General features: G+C 43.6%; 3 non-coding genes across 3 annotated transcripts; all 3 read right to left on the reverse strand.

Annotated features, from left to right (window-relative positions):
* Nucleotides 1–933: 933 nt before the first annotated feature.
* TRNAY-GUA (transfer RNA tyrosine (anticodon GUA)) lies at nt 934–1,023 on the reverse strand. Its single transcript is given in 2 exon segments — nt 934–969; nt 987–1,023. It is a non-coding gene; the product is annotated as a tRNA-Tyr (tRNA).
* A 1,380-nt stretch (nt 1,024–2,403) lies between these two features.
* On the reverse strand, nt 2,404–2,678 carry TRNAY-GUA (transfer RNA tyrosine (anticodon GUA)). Its single transcript has 2 exons — nt 2,642–2,678; nt 2,404–2,439 (listed from the first exon to the last, which is right to left on the reverse strand). It is a non-coding gene; the product is annotated as a tRNA-Tyr (tRNA).
* A 6,656-nt stretch (nt 2,679–9,334) lies between these two features.
* TRNAY-GUA (transfer RNA tyrosine (anticodon GUA)) lies at nt 9,335–9,425 on the reverse strand. The gene is given in 2 exon segments: nt 9,335–9,370; nt 9,389–9,425. It is a non-coding gene; the product is annotated as a tRNA-Tyr (tRNA).
* Between the last annotated feature and the right edge of the window lie 3,424 nt (nt 9,426–12,849).

Consider the following 12,849-nt stretch of genomic DNA (forward strand, 5'->3'; position numbering starts at 1 on the left):
TTTATTCTTCATTTTCTGTGCCGGAAGAATAAAAAAGTATTGGCCAGGCGCGGTGGCTCATTCATGTAATCCCAGCACTGTGGGAGGCCGAGGCGGACGGATCGCTTGAATCCAGCAGTTCGAGACTAGTTTGGCCAACAAAGCGAAACTCTCCGACCACACCCCTCCTCTCTCCAAAAATAGCTAGGGGTGGTGACTCGAGCCTGTAGTCCCAGCTACTCGGGAGTCTGAGGTGGGAGGATCATTTGAGCCCAGGAAGTCCAGTGAGTCCTTCAGCCTGGGCGACAGAGCGAGATTGTCTAAAATAACAACAACAACAACAACAACAACAACAAAAACCCCCACACACAGAGAAACAGAAGGAGAGAAGAAGAAAAGTAACAAGATAGAGGACCCCAAAAGTCTTCGTATATTCTAACCTCCAATAAAAACTGAAATGAAAACCTTGGGGCCAGGGTGCTCCTGGCATTCCCCACACCTCCCACGCGCCTTCTTAACTGAACTCCATTGCGGGCGTTGGCTGTGGTTTGCTGGTGGAACGTCAACTCGGGTCGGGGCTGGGGAGGGGAAGTGGGAATAAAAACTGCATTTCATGATCAGTAGCGGGAAATAAGAATGGCATCAAGAAACCAAGAGCCAGGAGGAGACTCAGGGAGGGAGTGGAGGTGAAGTGTTGCGAGGTACAAATTTCACAAGGAAAAAGTGAAGCCTCAGACTTCCTGGAAACACTGCTTTTCATCTACGCAGGCGCCCTTTGGTGAAGCTACCACGTTTCTGGTTTATTCCTAAAATACTTTACGCATGTAACCAAAAATTGTCTACTCGCGCAAGGTTGAGCCTAAGGAGCCGTCTGATACATATTTTTGTCTAGATCTTTATTTTCGTAAAGATCATATATGTCTGGAATCATTCACCCGTAGGTCAAAACTACCGTCCTTCGAGCCGGATTCGAACCAGCGACCTAAGGATACCTTAATTTAAAGAACCTACAGTCCTCCGCTCTACCAACTGAGCTATCGAAGGACACGAAGTTTTTCATTCTCTAGACACGTAGTTCTGTGCTCTCTAGAAGCCCCAAAATAATGTGCGTCCTGGAAGTTCTTAGGTTTTCAAGTCTTGTTCCATTTAGGAGACTAGGTTTTAATTATATTAATATTAATTTTTTAAACTACCATCGGCTTTAAAGCAGTATTCTCAGACACCGGAATTATTCTGTGTAATGATCTAGGTAATTGGCTTCATGGTTATAAATATGTAAAAGGCATTGAGTTTTATATTGAAAACATTAGGATATTTAGATATAGCTCAAACCAAAAACCTTACTGGAATCCCCCGTCCTGCTCCCCTAGATATACACAATCTCCCAGATTACGCCCTCTGTCCTGCTGTTTTGTGTGATTAACTCCTCCTTTCTCTCTTAAAAGTGTCTGGATTTGCTTGATAAATGCTATGGTTGCCCTAAATACAGACAACTGGGTTGATGAGGATCCCAGGGTTGTGAACAAAGCATTCCGGTATCCTTGCAGTTCTCCTTTCTGAAAGTCGAATGATAAATTGTGTACATTCATAACTGTAGTGTTGAAACGTGGAAGTGTCGTCTGTGCGTGTTTGTGTAAATTTGAGTGTATATTACATAACCATGGTGGAGCAGTTAAAATGAAGCAAAAACTCTTGAAAACTTTACGTGGAAATATAAATATTCCTTTTTCAAAGCAAATTGTCCAACATAGAGAGAGGTTCTGTGTAGATTGTTGTCTGCTCAGCTTCCTTATATCTAAGGCAGAAATCTATCTCGCAAGAAAAGGCTTTAAAAGGAAAAATCCCAAGTTTTTCTTCAAATGGCAACTGCCAGTGCCTCTTGTCAGAAATATTAATAGCATACAGTTGATACTGAACTCCGTAATTAAGTCCCTTGCATGAGTAACTAAGAAAATAGTAGATGATAACTTTCAATGTTTCTAACCTAATAGAGAGCTAGCAGCTAGAGAGGAGTGATCCTAGGATGTGGACAGCCTCTCTTGACATTATTGTGTATCCTATCTGTACCTTGGACACCACGCGGAAAAGCTACAGAGATGCCAATAAGAAGTGAAATTTTGAGACGGGGCTGCTACAAAGTTGTTGTCTCTGTTAGGGTTACTGGGATGACACCTAGAGAAACAGGAAGGCCCCAGAAAGAAAACAAGTTCACTTTCTCACCTCCAGCCTTGGAGTCTGTAGCCTCCCTTTTGGCAAAGCTTACCCATAGGGTCAAGTGGTAAAACTGCAATGTGATTAAGAGTCTTACTTCCTGTATCACAAAGGGGATTAAAGAAGGGATTAAAGAGCAGCTTAATACGTTTTCCCGTCTAGAGCCTTATTTTCGTAAAGTTCGTTAATTAGCCTGTAGTTCAAAAACTGACATCCTCTGAGCCGGATTCGAACCAGGGGCCTAAGGATGCCTTAAGTTTAAAGGAACCTACAGTCCTCCGCTCCACCAACCGAGCTATCTAAGGACACACAGTTCTTTGTTCTCTAGAATTCCTAAATATGTGTCCTGAAAGTTTCTGGGTCTTCAAGTCTTGTTGCATTAAGGAGACTCAGTTTTAATTATATTGATACTCATTTTTTAAACTACAATCGGTTTTAACTCAGTTTTAACCTACAGTCCTCCGCTCTACCAACTGAGCTATCGAAGGACACACAGCTTTTCATTCTCTAGAATTCCTAAATATGTGTCCTGAAAGTTTCTGGGTCTTCAAGTCTTGTTGCATTAAGGAGACTCAGTTTTAATTATATTGATACTCATTTTTTAAACTACAATCGGTTTTAACACAGTTTTTTCAGAACACTGGAAGTATTCGGTATGATGAATCCATTTGTTCTGCGTGTCAAAATACCTGAGACTGGGTAATTTATAAAGAGTGGAGGCCAGGTGCTCTGGTTCACAACTGTAATCCTAGCACTTTAGGAGGCCATGGTGGGTGGATCACTTGAGGTTAGAAGTTCAAAACCAGCCTGGCCAATGTGGTGAAAACCCATCTCTACTAAAAATACAAAAATTAGCTGGGTATGGTGGCTCACACCTATAGTCCCAGCTACTGGGCAGGCTAAGGCAGGAGACACTGGGAGGCAGAGGCTGCAGTGAGCCGAGGTTGCACCACTGCACTCCAGCCTGGGTGACAGAGCGAGACTCCATCTCAAAAAAAAAAAAAAAAAAAATGTAGAAATGTATTGCTCACCGTTCTGGAGGCTGGGAAATCCAAGATCAAGGTACCAGCAGATTCAGTGTCTGGTGAGACCTGCTTTCTGCTTCCAAGATAGCACCTATGTTTGTGTCCTCACATGGCAGAAGAAATGGAGGGCAAAAGGAAGAAACATTGTGTTCTCATATGGCAGAAGAAAGACCCCCCCACAAAAAAGAAATGGCATAGCTCTGATGGCCAAATGGCTTCCTAAAGTCCCCACATCTTAACACTATCATATTGGGTCTTAGATTTCAGTATAATGAATTTTGGAAGGACACAGACATTCAAACTCTAGCAGGCTGCTATGACAAAAATACCACAGACTAGGTGGCTTAAAACAACAGAAATTTATTTTCTCACAGTTCTGGAGACTGGGAAGTCCAAGATTAAGTTGCTAACTGATTTGGTTCTTGGTAAGGGCTCACTTCCTGGCTTGCAGATGGACATCTTATTGCTGTGTCTTCACATGGTTTGAGTACTCTGTCTCCTCTTATAAGGAAACTAAGCTTAGGGATCAAGGCCCATCCCTATGACCTTATTTAACCTAAACTACTTCCGTACTCCAACTAAGTCACTTTAAAGGTTCAGGATTCAACACAGAATTTTAAGGAAACACAATTCAGTCCATAGCAGTGGGTGTGGAGTTGAGAGTCAATAGTTTAACTACTGCTAACAACTGTTAAAACTTCCATGTGAACTTTAAGATATTCTTTTTTTTTTTTTTTTTTTTTTTTTTTGAGAAAGCGTCTCAGTCTGTCACTCTGTCGCATAGGCTGGAGTGCAGAGGCATGATCACAGTTCTGCAACTTCACCCTCCTCAAGTGATCCTCCCACCTCAGCTTCCCTAGTAGCTGGGACTACTACAGGCACATGCTACCAAGCCCAGCTAATTTTTGTACTTTTTGTAGAGATGGGGTTTCTTGACCTTAATTTACTTCTGTGGAAGCTAAGAAGTTGTAAAATTTGATACCTAATCCAATGTTGCTGGAAACCAGAACTCCCAATTCAAAAGCCCTAGGCAAACCAATTGCTCCCAGTTTGCAGTCCTGCCAACACACAACCCATGGATCTGAACTATGGGATTGGGCTAATTTTCTTTCACCTCATTTCCACACCTGCACTGCTAACAGAGTCATAGAAAATAAACAGAAAAGAGTAAGGGGAGGCCAAACTGACTGGATAAATTCTGTCCAGGGTGGAAGGAGAAAGCACCTAGGTGGTGTGAACCTCAAAGCAAGGCTGACTTTGAGCCAAGTTCTGAGATGAATGGTGGGTTTCTACACACACTTAGAATATCTGGTTTTTTGTTTGTTTATTGAGAGAGTCTCGCTCTGTCGCCCAGGCTGGAGGGCAGTGGTGCAATCTCTGCTCACTGCAACCTCTGCCTCTCAGGTTCAAGCGATTCTCCTGCATCAGCCTCCCAAGTAGCTGAGATTACAGGCACCCACCACGGCCCACAGCTGATTTTTGTATTTTTAGTAGAGACAGAGTTTCGCCATGTTGGTCTCAGGCTGGTCTCGAACTCCTGACCTCAAATGATCCAGCTGCCTCCCAAAGAGCTAGGATTACAGGAGTGAGCCACTGCGCCTGTCTAATATCTGAGTTTTTAACTCTCTTGTCTAAAATGGTGGGGACAGGAAATTGGGAGGTCTTCTTCCCGCAGAGTTATCCACTTTTTGTCAGCCATGATTGCAATGAAAAAGCAAAAGAGAAGAGCAAGTACTAAAGGTTGTCTTAAGGTCTTTAAAAGACCTATTATGTCCTGAGCAGCATAGTCACTTTCTTAAATAAGATATTTTGTCTTCTCCATTTTCAATTTTTAGCATCTTGCCCCAATTCCATTGAGACTAGAAAATAAAAAAGGAAGTTTCTAATGATGGAATTTCTGGAAAAGAAGCAGTTGAAGGTGCAGATATTGGGTGACAGCTTTCGTATGGCTTTTCTGAGAGTGATGGGCCTCTAGCAATGCCCAGCGGATCCTCCTTTTCTCAACTAGCTTCTGCTGAACAGTACCTAGCACCTAGCACCTGGCACAGTACCTGGTACTCAGTAGGCCCAGAAGAAAAAGTGGCAACTAAAGCATTTGTCTTTGTGCAAACACTCTGCCTCTAAGTCTGCAGCCATAAGTATATTCGCTTCTCTTGCTAATATTTACCTCAGAAAAATAATTTGTACACCCCTTGATCGAAATCAGGACTACAGAAACCAGAATAGAGAAATCAAATGGGACGCACGCCCCCTCGTGGCCACAGGTCCTCCGGCGGTGACAAAGCCAGACAAAAAGTGGATTTTTTTTTCTTTTTCTTTTTGAGAGGGAATCTTACTACTCTGTCGCCCAGGCTGGAATGCAGTGGTGCGAACTCAGCTTATTGCAAGCTCTGCCTCCTGGGTTCAAGCGATTCTCCTGCTTCAGCCTCCCGAGCAGCTGGGATTACAGGCGTGCGCCACCACGCCCGGCTAATTTTTTGTGTTTTTAGTGGAGACGGGGGTTTCACCATATTGGCAGGCTGGTCTCGAACTCCTAATCTCAAGTGATCCACCCGCCTCGGCCTCCCAAAGTGCTCGGATTACAGGCGTGAACAACCGCTCCCGACTTTAAGGGACATTCGTAGATCTATAAAGACGCTGGATAATCTGTTTCTGGAACCAGATGAATAGATGAAAATTTTAGGGGTGCGGAGAGTGGTAGAAACTATTGGTTAGGCCAAGGCCGAACCTCATTGCTTGAAAAACTTGATTTTCCCTTCTGGCTGCATCCTCAATTTGCTTCCAGTTCCCGGTTTCCGTAGATGTGATTCCAGTGTTAACCTCTTCCCGGATCCCCAAGACAGCTGTTTCTAAGGACCCTGACTCCCTGACTCCCTGGTTCACCTGCACTCCGTGGTCTCCTCCCGACGGGATCCGACATGGCAAAACAGATTATAGATGGCGCTGAGGGGCGGAAGTCATGCTGAGGCTCTTTAGTCACCATTGATACACAGTTCTTCATTTTTTTCCTATTGGCTAATGACAAAAGTCAATTGAAATAGCAGTGAGTCCTGAATTACTTCCAGATATCAAACAGGGTAAAGGATGTAAAAGGCGCTTTTCCACGAGGGGAATTAGCTCAAATGGTAGAGCGCTCGCTTAGCATGCGAGAGGTAGCGGGATCGATGCCCGTATTCTCCAGTTTTATGTAGTTTCCTCTCACACCTTACCCTTTGGCCTTTACTCCTATCTTTCCGTGAATATCTTGCTGACTCATAAACAGCTAACAACACACTCCCATATCATAATGGGGGTGGCCTTTCCTTCAAGCTCAAGATTCCCTCGCCATCTAGTCCTCGGACTGTTCTATCCTAGACAGAGTTGGGTTCTTTGGAATTTCTCTCACGGTTTTCAGTTCTGAACGTTGATCTCTGCCAGGTGCATTGGCAAATCTATTATGCACTTCGATCATTTATGTATTACATTTATGTATTACATTTTTATCAGAGCAGACTGAGGACATATTACAATTTTTTTCTTTTCCTTTTCTTTTCCTTTTTTTTTTTTTTTTTTTTTTTTTTTTTTTTTTTTGAGACACTTACTCTGTCGCCCAGTCTGGAGTGCAGTGGCACGATCTCGGGTCACTGCAACCTCCGCTTCCCGGGTTCAAGCGATTCTTGTGCCTCAGCCTCCGGAGTAGCTGGGATTACAGCTGTGAGCCACCACACCCGGAATATTTTTATAGTAGATACGGGGTTTCACCCTGTTGGCCAGGCTGGTCTTGAACTCCTAACCTCTAGTGATCCACCCGCCTCAGCCTCCCACAGGGCTGGGATTACAGGCGTGGGCCACCGCGCCTGGCCCCGTATTACAAATTTTAAAAGATTTTTAAAATTACATTTTTATTCTTAGAATCTATTTCCTACATGTCCGACCTATTGAGGACCACCTCAAGTTGTTACAACTGTAACAAATGCACTCCCATTATCTCAATAAAATGGATGGGCGGGGCATGGTGGCTCACATCTGTAATCCCAGCACTTTGGGAGGCCGAGACAGGATGATCCAGAGGTCAGGAGTTCGAGACCAGGCTGGCAACATTGTGAAACCCCGTCTTTACTAAAAATACAAAAATTAGCCGGGCTTGGTGGTGCATGAATCCCAGCAAAAATTAGCCGGGCGTGGTGGCGCATGCCTGTAATCCCAGCTACTCGGGAGGCTGAGCCAGGAGAATGGCTTGAAACCGGAAGGCAGAGGTTGCCGTGAGCTGAGATCGCGCCACTGCACTCCAGCCTGGGCGACAGAGCGAGACTCCGTCTCAAAAAAAATAAACAAATAAAATAAAATGAGGGAGGGCCAAAGCATATGTAGGTATGTTTGAGGGTTTTTGTTTTGTTTTGTTTTGTTTTGTTTTGACATTCACTCTTCCTCTTCTGAAGTCATCTTGCTATAACTTGCCGGAGGGTGGTGGGGGGTCTTCTGCTGTTCCTGGTGCTGGCATATGGGAGGAGAATTGTGACAGAGAATCTCTCTGGACCAAAATCTATTGTGCCTTGGCAAGAAGCTTAGTTCAGGACTATTTAATAAATGTCGCATTCAAGGCTCAAACATTACCTTTCAAAATACCTATTTTTTGTTTTGTTTTGTTTTCTGGCTGGGTGCGGTGGCTCGCGCCTGTAATTCTAGCACTTTGGGAGGACGAGGCGGGTGGATCACCTCAGGTCAGGAGTTCCAGACCAGCCTGGCCAACATGGTTAAACCCCGTTTCTACTAAAAACACAAAAATTAGCCCGGCGTGGTGGCGGACGCCTGTAATCCTAGCTACTCGAGAGACTGAGGCGGGACAATCTCTTGAACCCGGAAGGCGGAGCTTGCAGTGAACTGAGATGGAGCCACTGCATTCCAGGCTGGGCGACAGAGCGAGACTCCCTCTCAAAAAACAAACAAAAGGCCATTTTTCTTTTGCCTCCAACCAGCTTTCAAAAAGCAAGTTCATGGGGAGCTATCAGTTTAGATCCATCTCCAGCCCTTAATAGGAGTGGCTTCCAATGCGTTTTGGGCAGGACTCTCCAACCACCACCCTAATTCAATAAGCCTGGGCTTCTGTGTTTTTTTATTAGTTTTCCACGTGGTTCTGATACATATCCAAGTTTGAGAATTATTTTCATAAAAAATAAAAGTTTGGAAACATGGGAAGGCACATACAAGAAATTGCCAGGCACAAATTCCTCAGAAAACGCTTCCTTACTTTGATCTAGACAAAGATATTTGTCATTAAGAACTCTACCATAGGTACCTGGGAATCACATTTTCAGACACAAAGGGGTACAATGGGATTAATATATTGTAATAAGATTGGCACAAAATTACCAAATATGTACCACTGTTATGCCAGATCTCTACTTCGTGAGCTAATTCCCTATGTGGGTAGGAAATCCTGTCCATTTTTTCCCGTATGTATTATTTTCTTTTAAAATAATTCGCTTCTACCAGTGTTTTTCAAAACTTGCAGTACATGAAAGTCACCTGGTGAGCTTTTGAAACTACAATACCTGAATCTTACCTCCAAAGAAACCCAAGCATAGATGCTTTGTAAAATCTCCCCAGGTGATTCTAATATCTACCACATATTCTCAGCTAGGGTCGAAAGCCACCACCTTGACAATTAAAAGGAGAAGGGCGAATAGACTCCTTGAATGTCATCCCGGCTTCAGATGTGTAGGGTTCAGACGCTAGTGGTTCGGCATGTAACTCTCAACGATTCAGAACTTTGAACACCAGGGGACGCGCGTGCCCCACCAATTACCAGTTGTTCCGAGTAATTCCCACCAGCCGCCCCTTTCCCCAGGCTGTGGATCCGGGGTTAAGGGGTGGAGAGGCCTCTGTGGATCTCTAGCCCAGTGGACCAGTGTCTGATTCACTTCCTCAGTGCCCAGGACTTCTAAGAGAGTTGGATTATATGAATTATAGGGATGAAGCCTTGATGGCGCGTGTTAAAAATTATTACGGAGAATAATAAAAAAAGAGATTCATTGCACATCCAAAATAGTTTTATAATAGATTCTCATCGAGGATATGTATAAGTGAAATACTCATTTCTGAGAATGAATCTTAAAACTTATACGCAAAAAAACATGAACTCCTTCGAGCCGGATTCGAACCAGCGACCTAAGGATAACTAGGGAAATATCCAACTACAGTCCTCCGCTCTACCAACTGAGCTATCGAAGGATTCACATAACTGTCTCTCTCTGCTGGGGATGCCATCTCTGCGCGAGGTTGGGCAATCGTGGCCGTTTGCCGTCCTATTTACCTATTTGACATCCAGTTGATATTCTTTTGACATCCAGTACCCCTTCGGAATTGATTGATATTCAGAGGCTCTTTTCTCTGAAACAGGGAGAAAACAGAAGCACCACTCTCACTAGTTTACAAAAAGAAACATAAAATGTTAAGGAGGCACAAAGAACTGATAAGAATTTAGCAATGACCATCTTCTGTTGTGATGAATGCATTATATAACCAATTTTAATCTCTACCTAAAAATAGAATTTGAAACATTTTAACACTGCAATTTTAATGAGATTTTATTGAGATAATTGACAGGAGGAGGAGAAGGAAGAGCAGGCTAAATAACGCAATTTCGAAAGCATACTATTTTTTTTTTTTTTTTTTGAGACACAGTCTCGCTCTGTCGCCCGGACCGGAGTGCGGTGGCGCGATATCGGCTCACTGCAACCTCCACTTCCCAGGTTCAAGCGATTCTCCCGTTCTCCCGCCTCAGTCTCCGAACAGCTGGGATTACAAGCGCAAGCCACCACGCCTGGCTAATTTTTGTATTTTTAGTAGAGATGTGATTTTGCCATGTTGGCCAATCTGGTCTCGAACTCTTGGCCTCAAGTGATTCGTCCGCTTTGGCCTCCCAAAATCCTAGCATCATAGGCGTGAGCCCACAGCAGCTGGCCATCACATTAATTCTTAACTCAGCAGAAACCTATCCATGGGGGTGCTAAAATGATACGTTTTTAGATGATCAACTTTAACACAGGGTAATATCATTTCAAATATTAGTTTTGCAAAGTGTAAGGTTCTTGTCTAGTTTTCTATGACTCTGAAGCTCAGAATAGCTATTATCCTCCCTCATTAACGAAGAAATCCACTTGTGGAATCTGGCATCGGAAATCTGTTTCATTATGGCCTGGCATGTTGACTCACCTCTGTAATCCCAGGACTTTGGCAGGCCGAGATGGGGAGATCACTTGAGGTCAGGAGTTCGAGACCAACCTGGCCAAAATGGAGAAACTCCCGTCTCTGTTAAAACTACAAAAATCAGCCGGGCATGGTGGTGGGCGCCTGTAATCCCAGCTACTCGGGAGGCTGAGGCAGGGGAATCGCTGGAACCCAGGAGGCAGAGGTTGCAGTGAGCAGAAATGTTGCCATTGCACTCCAGCTGCTGGACAGAGCAAGACTCCCTCTCAAAAAAACAAACAAAAAAACAAAAAAACAAAAAAGAAAGAAAGAAAAAGGAAAAGAAATCTGTTTCATTCTTCTTCATGTTCCATTAAAGATAATTACCTTGTCATGTAATACAACATGCACAGGGCAAATGATCCTTCTTGTACAAGTAGTCCATTGAGCCCAATGTTCACTCCTTTATGGCACACAGATTTTTTTTTTTCTTTTCTGAACAAGAATTGAAAGCACATTTAACTTGGCCATTAATCTCCTCAAGTCCATGAAACATTTATTTGAGTGGGGCGAGTCTGGATGAATTAAATGTAATGTTTTATCTCCTCTCCAACCTCAATGGACTGAATAAGTTATCCTGTTTCAAAGATGTATTTACTATTATTCATTTGGTCAAAATACACTTTTCAAACGGTTAAATGCATGATTATTATATGAATATGAAATAAACATTTGCCAAAGGTTTAATTCACTAATGAGGGAATCATCAAGATGGTAAAACCGATTCAAAGAATTTGATAGTCACTGAAAGAAGCGATGCTGTAAATTAACTTTGCTAAGTGAAATAGAGAACTAGAAACTGCCCCATAGGGCAATATAACTGTTACTGTTTCTACAGGACAGAAAATAACTAAATATCAGACGAAGTTCATTTGCATCATCACAGTTGTCTACAAGTTAACGACGGTCCCTTACAAAGTTGAAAAAATACCCTAATCAATAAATAGTAAACTAGGCCGGGCTTGGTGGCTCAGGCCTGTAATACCAGTAGTTTGGGAGCCTGAGGCAGGTAAAGTCGCTTGAGATCAGCAGTTTGAGATCAGCCATGGCCAACGTGGTGAAATCCTGTTTCTACAAAAAATACAAAAATTAGCCGGGAGTAGTGGTCGGGTGCCTGTAGGCCCAGCTACTGGGACTGGCTGAAGAGGGAGGATCCCATGAGCCCAGGAGTTTGAGGCCACAGTGAGCTATGATTGTTTCACTGCACACTGCAGCCTGAGAGACAGAGCCAGACCCTGTCTCAAAAATAAATAGTAAGCCAAAACAATGCTACATACTCGTGGAGCAGTAATTTATCTAATGGAGCAATTTTGCCCTCACAAGGGTCATCTGACAATGTAAGAAGACATTTTTAATTGTTATGACTGAGGAACATAGTAGGTAAATAGCTGTGACTGAGGAATATAGTAGGTAAAGAACAGGAATGCTAGTAAACATCCTGTAATGCATAGAACAGCCCCTACAACAAAGAATTATAATATCTAGTCCAAAATGTCAATAGCGCTCTATTGCAACTCTGCTCTAGAGAATGAAAATAAAATAATCCTGGGCCTGCAGTTTTCCAATTGGCTCCCCTTGTCCAGATTGGTCCTCTCGGTTCTGTTCTCCACACAAAATGCCAGCAAGTTCTCACTGAGAGGTGTCTGAGGTTCATAAGATTGGCACCATTGAAAGAAGTTCAGGCCGAGCGTGGTGGCTCACGTCTGTAATCCCCAGCACTTTGGAAGGCCGAGGCGGGTGGATTACCCGAGGTTAGGAGTTCAAGACCAGCCTGGCTAACATGGCGAGACCCTGTCTCTACTAAAAATACAAAAATTAGCTGGGCATGTTGGCGGGCGCCTGTAATCCCATCTACTCGGGAGGCTGAGGCAGGAGAATCGCTTAAACCAGGGAGACGGGGGTTGCGGTGAGCCGAGATCGGGCCATTGCACTCCAGCCTGGGCAACAAGAGTGAAATTCCATCTCAAAAAAAAAAAAAAAAAGTTCCTCTTTTCTGCCACTCTCCCAACAAACCCTTTATTGTGAAAGAAAATAATTAGGTTTCCCCTAAAATAGATTCACAAGAAGGAGCGTGAACATTCATATTAAAAGTCTGACCTACTAACAGAACCATCCAGTGTAAGATAAATGTGATTTATGAAGTCTTCCAAGCACAAGTCCTTCCTGCCTTTGCTTGTGGACTGGGGCCCCTACTTGTGTGTAATCCTACACCCGCCCTGAGGCAGGATCCACTCCTTCATTTCTCCAGCGCCAAATTACAGACAATTCAGACAGAGAAGACAGGCCTGAAGGAAACTTGAGGGACAGCGGAAAGTGATGGGAACAAACGTTAGATCTGAGGGATTATGAGACGGGCATGACAAATTGTATTCTTGTAGGTTAGGAATTATGATTATCCTATATATGG

The sequence above is a fragment of the Macaca fascicularis genome, chromosome 4 (genome assembly GCF_037993035.2).
Source record: "Macaca fascicularis isolate 582-1 chromosome 4, T2T-MFA8v1.1".
NCBI classification, from domain to species: Eukaryota; Metazoa; Chordata; class Mammalia; order Primates; family Cercopithecidae; genus Macaca; species Macaca fascicularis.